The sequence below is a fragment of the Lepisosteus oculatus genome, unplaced genomic scaffold (assembly GCF_040954835.1).
Source record: "Lepisosteus oculatus isolate fLepOcu1 unplaced genomic scaffold, fLepOcu1.hap2 HAP2_SCAFFOLD_82, whole genome shotgun sequence".
Lineage (NCBI taxonomy): Eukaryota > Metazoa > Chordata > Actinopteri > Semionotiformes > Lepisosteidae > Lepisosteus > Lepisosteus oculatus.
This window is the reverse complement of record NW_027168383.1, coordinates 371266-382500: the sequence shown is the minus strand read 5'-3', so window position 1 is coordinate 382500 and position 11235 is coordinate 371266. Positions and strand designations below refer to the sequence as shown.

Below are 11235 nucleotides of genomic sequence, written 5' to 3'. Positions count from 1 at the left end.
CGGGGCGGGGGAAGAAGACGACACCACACATGCGGGTACATTCAGCTCCGGCGGGAACGAGACATTTGTCGGTCTTTTCAAGTGCCGAGAGCCGAGCAATCCTTCACTTGTATCGGTTCTCCCTGGTGACTAGATCTGGCCCTGCGACTCTCGACTGGGCTCACCCCCGGGGCAGCCCAGGAGGTGTGAGCCTGGCCGGCACCCGGATGGGAGATTCCACCCCGGAAAAGCTCCGGTTGCTGCTGCTCCTGCAAGAGGTGTGACTGGGACCAGTAGGGAGCGCTCACCCTGCGGGCTGTGTGGCTCTCTTACGCCCCAGCCTCCTGATGGCGACACTCTGCTGCACAAACAGGCGCCGTCCTTCGGGGGAGGCGCCAAACCGAGGTCCCGACCCTCTTTGGCCATTAGGAAACCCCAGGGCGTCTCTCAAAAAGAGACGCCGGGGGTGTCCCTCTGGTGTTAGTGCTCCCCTTTACCCATCAGTCGGGGTCTCCTCCTAATCCCCGTCTCACCTGTAACAATCAATGACGAGGCCCCCCTGTCCGTGAGATTTAGTACTCGCGCAAGAGACCGGGGGCAGAGCGCGAACGCGGTCCCCCGCCCCCCACAAAGTGCGCGCTCCGGGTTCCCTCTCGGGGCCCTGCAACACAGCGGAAGGGCAGCGAGAAGGAGCCTCTTGCTCTGACGCCGCAAGGCCACAAGAGGGCGGAGGCGCCGCGCGCCCGGCCGACGTGTTGGACCGGTGCGCTTTACGTGCTGAAATAAACACGCGAAAGCCCCGAAATGTTTCCAGAGTGCTGTGCACTGGAGGTTTTTGTCTGGTGAAGACTTGCCTGGTGCTCCTCCGTGCAGATTGTTTGTCCTCCTCCAGTGCGGGACGAGCCAACACAAGGGAGCGCATTCGCCAACATCCAGGCACGCAATGCGATTTGGAAAGCAGCTCCTTTCCAAAGAGTTGCACACGAACGATCCTTCAGTCCCGCTCGGGGGGCACGGAACCCCCGCCACACACAGCTTCAAGTAGCGAGTCAGGCGCCAGGGGTTTCGCTTACGGCCACACCACCCTGAACATGCCCGATCTCGTCTGATCTCGGAAGCTAAGCAGCGTCGGGCCTGGTTAGTACTTGGATGGGAGACTGCCTGGGAATACCAGGTGCTGTAAGCTTTTGCTCTCCCGGCCAGCAGGGGTCGCCGTTGGTGCCGTAGGCTTTGGGAGGAAAACCTGCAGGATGGAAAGGTGATCTATAGCCTCATCTCTAGAGATGTTTTGTTGCTGTGGCATGTGTGTGACCCATATTCAAAAAAAAAACCCGTCTGTAAAACGAATATCGAAGCTGCCTCTAAATCTGCAAATGAAGATGAGTCGATAAACCACTCGTTTTTCGTATAACTAGACATATATTCATTTGTTACCGATTTCATTCATTGAGCACGGATACAATAGAGGTACAGCCATTCACTGTTTGACATGTCTGCACTGGTACAGAACCCAGCAATCAGAAAACGGGTGAAACTGTCTTTAGACTCAGCATACAGTACCGAGGCCCCCCATGACCAAATAAAGGCTAACCTCGATAATCAGCCTAAAGAACGCAGACTACAGCAAAACGACTGACTTTGAAAAGGGAATGAACGTCCGGAAGGAGTAGTGGAACTAGCTTGAGATGCTTCTCCGGACCCCTAACTAAAAGCCAGCGAGAACCAGCAGCGGCGTCCACTCCTGTTGAACCGGGATCCTTCCGCAGCCACGCAGCTCGTGGTGTCCTAACCCTCCCGTATCTGATTTTGGACCAAGCACATCAGGGGAGAGCGCGAACCCAGTCCCCCACTACCAGAAATTATGCAGTCGAGATTCCCACATTTGGGGAATTCGCAGGGGTCAGCACAGCCGGAGTGCAACGGCCGAGCCTCGCCCTGGGTGAACCGATTCGATTTCGATTTTTAAGAACTTTATTTTCTTTTCACAAAAAAATACAGGACATCACAAATCAGAAAGCTTTACATTAATATACATACTTAAAACAGTATATATGATCACATCTCATTACATTTTGACACGGTAACAGTTACATAGCAACAATTTTCTTTTTTTCTGGTGCAAATCACATTCTTTACTTAAACATGATAATGTTTTTCACAGTTTCTTGAGATATTGACCTATGCTCTCTATTTCCCGTTGACTAATTACAACTGAGTGTCGCATGAGCAGTTACATAAACTTGTCTGGTATATTTGAACACAAGTGCCGTTCTTCAATTAAAACTAACAGTACATTGTCAGGGACATTCAGTTCTATACAAACAAGAGACAGACAAGAGAATATTTCTACCGTTCATGTGGACTACGTGTTGACTTACTGATCGGAATAATTGAAAAGTTCGGGCTCATAGCCGATGCAGTGCGTGCTAATTAGAACAGCAACGCTGAGCTCTCAGCACCGTACTGAGCCCAGGTGTTTTTCTAAAGCTGTCAGGTGCAGTTCATTTACATGAAGGAAATCTCTTACTGGGTACGATTACAATGCAGTAAGTAGCACAGACTACTTAGGGAGTAGCCCGATGCGTTTAAAAACGACCCGAGCCAGGCAGGAGTCGAACCTGCAATCTCCTGATCCGTAGTCAGACGCGTTATCCATTGCGCCACTGGCCCCGGTGTGACACTGCAGGACTGTAACCCAGTGAGATCAGCACTGCAACTAGTAAACTATTACCCCCGGTCCATTCTTTACCAAAAGTGAGAAACACCTGTTTTCTACATTTTGTCTGTTTTAAAACCATATCTTCTGTCTTTTGCACTGATATTCTGATTCATTTCGATTTCAAAGAAAAAAAAAACATTATCTTCCAAAGCATCATAAAATTGTCCCTTCTTCCAGACTCTACTTCTCTCTTGTAGTAGTACAGCAGACCTTTCCAGGTGAGCAGGTCACAGAGTCCGAAATGAGCTTCCTCCATCAAGCAAAGTACCTGAACATGACTCTGTCTTCATAAAAGTGCCCCTGTAATAAAGAAATTAAATCCGAAATCAAGAGGGCAGTTGCCTACTGAAGTTCAAGAAGTCATCAATTTTAACCTAGCAACACATTAAAGGCTGCATCTATACAAGTACGATTCTAGAAATGCTCACCAGATTACGTTTTAAGAAGGAACTGCGCCTCAGGTTCCGCCGAGATCTTAACTCGGATGGCAGGATTCAGAGTCCGGAGTGCGGACTGATGGCGCACGGAGGGTCCACATACTGTGGATCCCTCAGTGATCTTCCGCGTGTTCAAACAGCCAGCGTGTGACTCCCCTGTCCCCGTGACCTCATTGCTCTGCTCTCGCCTCTGTGCAGCCGAGCCCGACTCATGGTAAAGTGGAAAAAAATATGCCCTCAACGTGAGATTGACTCTGGAGTGAGGATAGACGTTACCTTTTTATCGTTGAACAGGATGTATGTGATGTGGCGACTAGGTTCAATTTTGTATCCTCTTTAAAAGATTAAGGACTGGGGTGAGCGTGATTTACCACCCTTTCAGCTAAGAACCCGACGTGCGCACCGTTTAAGCTGCATAGACTCGGTCGTTTAACTCTTCTCCATTAGAAGGGTTAAGGTTAAAGAAAAAAACATTGCTGACTTCTTTTTTGCCAGCCACGAGTGCTGATTAGCAAGGTTTGTATTTCATGTTTTGCAAGTTGCATCCATTATAAGAAAAACAAGTTGTTCAAGACAGGAAATGAATGCTTGCATTTAATTAAGTCTAGCCGTAGGCGGTTGTCCATAATGACCAGTTCTGTTCGAGAAGACAGAACAAAAAAGGCACCGCTGGGATTCGGAGCCAGGGTCTCCTGTTTACTAGACAGGCACCTTAAGCAACTAAGCCACGGCGCCCCAGGAGAGCTGTCCTTTGACAGCCACTTGGACACACCACTCAGACACATCTGCATTCGGTGTGTGCTCCGCCTGCTCGCTGAGCAAGTTGCCACCTTTACATATAATAGCAACATCAACACCAAGAGAAAGGGTGACAAATGGCTTTTATCTGGAACTTTTCATGTCCAAGGAGCTCAATGTGCTTTCTGTGTACAACAGGGCCACTGAACTCCACACTGGCCACTGAACCACAGCAGTGGCTTGCTGGCTTGACATCTCCCAAGGAAAATGTTGAAATCGCACGTGGAACAGGAAAATGACCCTCGAGTACGGGGGAAAAAAAAGAAAAAGATCATCTGGAGCGCGCCAACCCATGTCCGGACAGCGCAGATCCCTCGACGAGGTGGCCGAGTGGTTAAGGCGATGGACTGCTAATCCATTGTGCTCTGCACGCATGGGTTCGAATCCCATTCTCGTCGCGCTCCATGTCTGACACGTGTGCCCGTTCGGCGTTGGCCCTCCTGTCGTTTGCTCCGGTTCTAGAGCCGTGCGTTTTCTAGCGGTGGCTGAACATGGTATAGTAGGCTAACGTCGGTATCGAGCAGTAACAGTAACGGTATTTACGTGTCGCTGCTGCCAAGTGGCTCTGGGTTGAGACCGCGTTTTCACTTACTTGCAACGCAAACGGAGAAAGTGATTTTTGACAGTCTCTCGAGAGACCGCGCTAGGTGTTTAGGGATAGACTTTGTCAGTTCCCCCTGGGATGGTGGCCTCTCAAATAGTTTGTGATTCCTTATACAGTAGAAGCCTGCTTCGTGGCTTAAATCCAAGCTAAGGAAACGAGTTAGAGGTCTGATGCAGAACTGCGAATTCAATGAAGGGGAACACTACAGTACATTGCACTGTATGTGTGAGGAAAGCTGCCCCCTTCAGTCCCTTGTCGACCGAACAGAGGACTGTAAAGGATACCGCCAAGAAACTTAAGGATGCTGGTTGGAATCCAGCTCCAAAGAAGCCCCTTTGGGTGTTATGTCATCAAAAAGTAAGAACAGCGAATCTCCCTTTGATCAAAAGCGCAACAGAGCTGTTTTCTGTGGAGCAGGTTTCAGACCCGTAGACCTGTTTTATTTGTAGGGCAGGGCGCATTCCCAAACGCGAATCTCCTGTTTTAGAAATGCTTTGGGCGGCGTGAAGTGAAAATAAGAAGTGGGCTCCAGATGCACATGGAAGCAATCAAGTGTTTCATCCGAGCTGTTTCAAAGACTGCCCAAGAGCTTTCCTTTCACAGAGGCGCAACGATTAATGATGGGGGTGCACCCTTCAATGCGCCTTACGACTCTAGGGAGTGATTGAGACGATTCGTAGCGTGTGCTCATTTCTCTCTATTCCCCGTGTCGCAGTGGTAGGATGACGTAAATTACTGCTTCGACACGTAACGGCATTATAATCACGTGCAGGAGCTGAGGGCTTTAGTTTTGTTTCGTTTTCCATGGCGTTCGTAAGCGCGCAAATCAAAGGCAAGTCCTGCGTCTAACACGAAAGTAAATGCTTTTGAAAGTGCAGTGTGGTGCAGCTTGTAAAATCCTTGTCCACATTTGTGGTTTGTTGATGTTTGTTCTGTCTGCCAAAGTTGCATTTTGACATCCGGACGGGGGGACTTTATCATTTGAACGTGAAGCCAGCCTTAAACCCTCTGAGGCGTGTCTGTCTGCCGGCACGTATCTTGTGAAAGGTATTTTTTTTTTAACGGAGAGCAACTTTAAAAAGGTATCCGCAGCCACCTCGCAGTCCGTGTTTGATTATAGGAGGAATGCGGCGGCGGCGGGCTCGCTTTTGTCGTGGTCGAGTGGTTAAGGCGATGGGCTCGAAATGCGTTGGGGCTTCCCCGCGCAGGTTCGAAACCTGCCGACTCCGGCGTCTGCCGCATGTCGCCTTGTGCCTGCGCGGCAGAGGCGAAGTGCCGCTTCTCCTTTCCTGGTACTATAACAACGCTAAATCGCTTGGCCCCGCTGCCATGGACATCAATTCTTCAGATAACCACACACTTTGCCTTCGCACCTCTGGTGCTCTGCTTATGCCTTTGAAAACCTAATGAATAAAGCTGAAAGAACCGACACAATATGTAGGTGCTCGTAAAGCACGCAGTAAAGAACTGTTAACAGCAAGGGTTTCAGTGGGTTAACTGAGGAGAAGGCGTGATCGCTAATTGTTGACTTTGTATTTGGTGTTAGAAACACTCTTACTGCGCATGACGTGCAACAAATGTAGCCACAGAAATTGCATCACGCTTTCATGTATGCTATTGCAGACACCAACGTTGCCTAGATAGAAAACCGAAATAGCCGTGGGTTTGCTTGCTGGTCTGAAGGATCTCTCTTCGAATCTCTGTCATTTGTCAATGGAAGTAAAAGGCGCTGCAATCTCATACGTTCAGAATCAAACTCGCAGCTGTTGTTCGACTTTATTTCTTGACTAATTACAACTGAGTGTTGCATGAGCAGTTACGTAAACTTGTCTGGTATATTTGAACACAGATGTCGTTCTTCAATTAAAACTAACAGTACATTGTCAGGGACATTCAGTTCTATAAAAACAACCCAGTGGGCATTGATTCATCGAATATACGTATATTTACGGTGAAATTACGTCTATACGTATATATACGTCGCCTAGACGTATAATCAACGTCGAATTGCAACCGTAAAATCGACGACATGAATAAACGCATATATAACGTCGAAAACACATCTAACACAGTGCCTGAGACTTTTTATTGTAAATTACGAAGTAAATTATTTTGGCAGTAATTAATTTACACGTGTATAATACATATAGTAAATATAATAAATTAATTACTGCCAAAATAATTTACTTTGTGCACCGTGCAGAGTGCCGTATACTCCTAGTTGCGGCACACACGATACATACAGTAAAAAGCCTCAGGCACTGTGTTAGATGTGGTTTCGACGTTATATAATAATAATAATAATAATAAACTTTATTTTATATAGCGCCTTTAAAGGTGGCTTCTCAAAGCGCTTTACAGGATGACAATAACAATAAATAAAAAGACTACAACAATAAATAAGAAAATTTCACAAGACAGGACACAATTATAATTACAACAATACAACAATAACAATAGAGGAGACCGTGGAAGATGGTATTAAGAAGAGCAGAGGGGTGAAGAATGGAACCAGTTAAGTAAAGGCTTTTCTGAAAAGGAGGGTTTTGAGTCTGGATTTGAAGGAGTTTAGAGAAGGTGACTCTCTAATATCCTTGGGCAAGGAGTTCCAGAGCTTGGGGGCATAGCAGGAGAAGGCCCTGTCGCCCATACAATGTAGACGGGCTTGGGGGACAGTAAGGAGGGCAGAATTTGAAGAGCGGAGGTTGCGAGGTGGGGAGTAGGGCGATAAAAGTTCAGACAGGTATTGAGGTGCCAAGCCATGTAAAGCCTTGTAGGTGAGCATGAGGATTTTAAAGTCTACGCGGAATTTGATCGGAAGCCAGTGCAAGTACTCCAGGATAGGAGTAATGTGAACACTTGCACTAGATCTGGTCAGGATTCTGGCTGCTGAATTTTGGACATACTGCAGCTTGTTCAGAGTAGATTTAGATACCCCAGGGAGCAGAGCATTGCAGTAGTCAATTCGAGAGAATACAAATATGTTGATCAGCTTTTCAGCCACAGTTAATGATAGCATAGGGCGTAGTCTTGCAATATTTCTAAGGTGAAAAAAAGATGTTTTGACAGTATGCTGTACATGTGGGTCGAATGTTAAGCCAGAATCGAATATAACCCCAAGGTTTTTCAATTTTGATTGGAGCTCAAGTACAGAGCCATCTACAGACAGGGTTACAGGACTGGCTTTACGAAGTTGATGGGGGGTACCAATAAGCATGACTTCAGTCTTGTCACAGTTAAGATGAAGGAAGTTTTGAGTCATCCAAATCTTTATGTCAGAGATGCAATTAGATAGAATAGAGACAGCCACATCAGTGTGGGGTTTGGTATGGATGTATATTTGAGTATCGTCAGCGTAAAAATGAAAGCTGAGGCCATGTGATCTTAAAAGCTGACCAAGTGGGAACATGTAAATGCTGAAGAGCAAGGGGCCCAGTATTGAGCCCTGAGGGACACCAGACTTGACAAGACCAATTTCAGACCTGTACCCATTGAGAGAGACAAAGTGACAGCGATCAGTGAGGTAAGACTTAAACCATTTGAGGGCAGTGTCAGAGACTCCAAACACAGTCTCTGAATATATGCGTTTATTCATGTCGTCGATTTTACGGTTGCAATTCGACGTTGATTATACGTCGAGGCGATGTATATATACGTATAGACGTAATTTCGCCGTAAATATACGTATATTCGACGAATCAATGCCCACAGCTTGGCATACAAGGGTTTTGCTGAGGGGGTCTTGCCACCTGCCTGAAAAAAAACAGTAAAATGTTTGAGTGCCTATAGAGTTTCTATTTTTATTTTCTTGACAAAAGTTGATACCATTTCCTGGACACCCCGTCCCCCATCAGTGCGCGGTGCCCGGGGAAAAATCTGTAGGGGGGCGTCTGAAATTCTGAGGGGGGAGTGATATTTCGGTTGAAACGGAGCTGTACGGTGCAGCTACCCAAATGAAATCTCGCAGCTATGCCATTGATTAGTGCTTCATGATAGAAGATAACGACTAGCAATCTGGTATTTGCGATGAAGTTCAGTTTCACATTTTTCGTCACTCTCACGGTTTGTATTGCCTGGAGCGAAAAGTACCATAAGCGTTCATTTTTGCAGCTACATGGACGTTCTGAATCGTTAAGAAAAAAATGTAAAACCAACAGAAAGCACAGACTGCTATAACTAGTCCTAGTTATATAACGATTTTAAGTATAATGATAAACTACTGCAAGGAATCGGTCCACCTGAGCAAACAGGATCGTAATGTTGACACTCAATAACGACACTGATATGTGCAGTTCCTGGACGGATAGCCCTCCTGCCCATCAAACAGACTGAGTGACTGTTCGTGTCATTTAGTGTTGTCTGACCATTGACAAAGTACAACTATTTTTTTAGGGCGCAAATTAAGTTAGGTAAATCTTTTTGCCCAAAACTGAAGGGGCGACATTCCCCCCTCCCCCCATGATGCCAGGCCTGTCCCCATCCTATTCCATAATGTCATTATATATAATACCATACAACAGTGACCGATCCTTACTAACTGCATGCGTTAAAATTGCACATCAGCTCATAGCAGGGGGCACATAGCCGCGATGTATTATCAATGTTAAATTTCAACCATAATATCGACAACATTAATAAACGCATACGTTGAGAAAATATCGAACCCAGCATATTTTCCGGTTATATATCACAATGCATTGCTAGTATTCGTTGGTCACCATTTTGGACACGTTTTTCAAACGTAGAAGTATATCTGCAAATATCTCAGCAATCCTCTTTTGACGAGTAAGTATGAACAATAATAATACTATCTGAATACATACAGATCTTTCTTAATATTATTTTGATTAAAATAGTACGTGAATAAGCAAAAAAATGGCACATAAAATAGTGTGAATGGGGAAGATGACACAAAATCGTTTTGCCGTTTCTCTTATTCTTATTCTATGTTGTACTTTCAAACTTTGGGTAATTAGGACAGACTTTATTGCTCAACTGCTATGATGCAAGCCAAATTTTATACATTTATTTCAGCTTTGAGCTTAGTAAACCGTTCATTTTTTAGATTATACTAAAGAAGATATTAATCATCATTTATTTGGGAAGTAATATTATATAATTTTCTCCTAGCTGCGGTGCTGAAGTCCCACCCTACATCAACAGAAAAAGAAATAAAGGAGCACGCAATGTGTTACTTGAAGAATGCATATGCAAGGCAGGGGGCCAGGAGATCTGGACTCTGAAAATAATAGGTTTTTGGTTCTAACTGTTAGGACAATTAGACAGGGTTTGCAAATAGTGGACAAAAATCGTCTTAACTTCCATTGTAATATTTTTTTTCTTGGAAATATAGAAGTTGTACATTTTAAAATGTATATTTGAATCAAAATGTGGTTTTGAGTTAGTGTGTTAATGTAATTAGTTTTGTGTTTGTCATTACTATACTGTATATTGCCATGTTACCAGAATTTGTAGCTGAAGTTTAAGACTAGTTGTGTTTTTTATGATTATTGCCCATATGTTGATTGTTGATTGATTGTATACAATGTATAATTTGAAATACGTATGTTTCAGGTGTGAATGTGTATTTTCAGAATAAATTTCTAAACCTAATCATTGGCTTGGTTTACTTGTTTCTACACCTATAAAATCTATCTTTGATGTATAATAGACCTCTAATGTTATCCGTATAATAGACCTCTAACCATATACGTATAATAGACGTCTAAAGTTATCCGTATAATAGACCTCTAACCATATACGTATAATAGACGTCTAAAGTTATCCGTATAATAGACCTCTAACCATATACGTATAATAGACGTCTAAAGTTATACGTATAATAGACCTCTAACCATATACGTATAATAGTCCTCTAAAGTTATCCGTATAATAGACCTCTAAAGTTATCCGGAACTCCAACCATATATGTATTATAGTCCTCTAAATTTATCCGTATAATAGAACTCCAACCATTTATGTATAATGAACGTCTAAACATAGACGTATAATTGACGTATAACTTTAGACGTATATTAGAATTTCATTCTAGACGAATTGTAGACCACATTTAGACGTCTAAGGTATACGTTTAATAGACGTATATTATACGTCTTTTGCCCACTGGGAAGAGACAGACAAGAGAATATTTCTACCTTTCATGTGGACTACGTGTTGACTTACTGATCGGAATAATTGAAAAGTTCGGGTCATAGCCGATACAGTGCGTGCTAATTAGAACAACAGCAACGCTGAGCTCTCAGCACCGTACTTAGCCCAGGTGTTTTTCTAAAGCTGTCAGGTGCAGTTCATTTACAGTACGCCCCGTGTCTCAACGGTAGGACGGAGTCAAATACTGCCTCGACAGGCAACAGCATTATAATAAACCGCAGGACTTGAGGGCTGTTGTCTTTGAATGTTCCAAGGCATTCGTAAGAGCGTAGGTCAAGGGCCATTCGTGCATCTCCTGTAACTCGAGTAAAAATGCTATTCAAAGTGCAGTGACTGAAATCGTCGTCCACATCTCTCCGTTGTTGATTTCTTTCTGTCTAAGAAAGTTCTATTTTCATGTCCGAACGGGGAGACTTTATCATTCCAACTTGAAGCCACCCTTAAGTACTCTGAGGTGTGTGTCTGCTTACACGTATGGCGTAAAAGGTTTCTTAAACGGAGAGCGAACTTGAAAAAAGTTGCCGCCG

At 44.6% G+C, this 11235-nt stretch overlaps 3 non-coding genes and 1 pseudogene across 3 annotated transcripts; 2 read left to right on the top strand and 2 right to left on the bottom strand.

Annotated features, from left to right (window-relative positions):
* Positions 1 to 1046: 1046 nt before the first annotated feature.
* LOC138235540 (5S ribosomal RNA) lies at positions 1047 to 1165 on the top strand. Its single transcript, XR_011188218.1, has one exon. It is a non-coding gene; the product is annotated as a 5S ribosomal RNA (ribosomal RNA).
* A 635-nt stretch (positions 1166 to 1800) lies between these two features.
* Positions 1801 to 1941, bottom strand: LOC138235584 (U1 spliceosomal RNA; annotated as a pseudogene).
* Positions 1942 to 2576: 635 nt separating this feature from the next.
* On the bottom strand, positions 2577 to 2649 carry trnar-acg (transfer RNA arginine (anticodon ACG)). Its single transcript has one exon. It is a non-coding gene; the product is annotated as a tRNA-Arg (tRNA).
* A 1600-nt stretch (positions 2650 to 4249) lies between these two features.
* Positions 4250 to 4331, top strand: trnas-gcu (transfer RNA serine (anticodon GCU)). The gene has a single exon. It is a non-coding gene; the product is annotated as a tRNA-Ser (tRNA).
* Positions 4332 to 11235: the final 6904 nt, after the last annotated feature.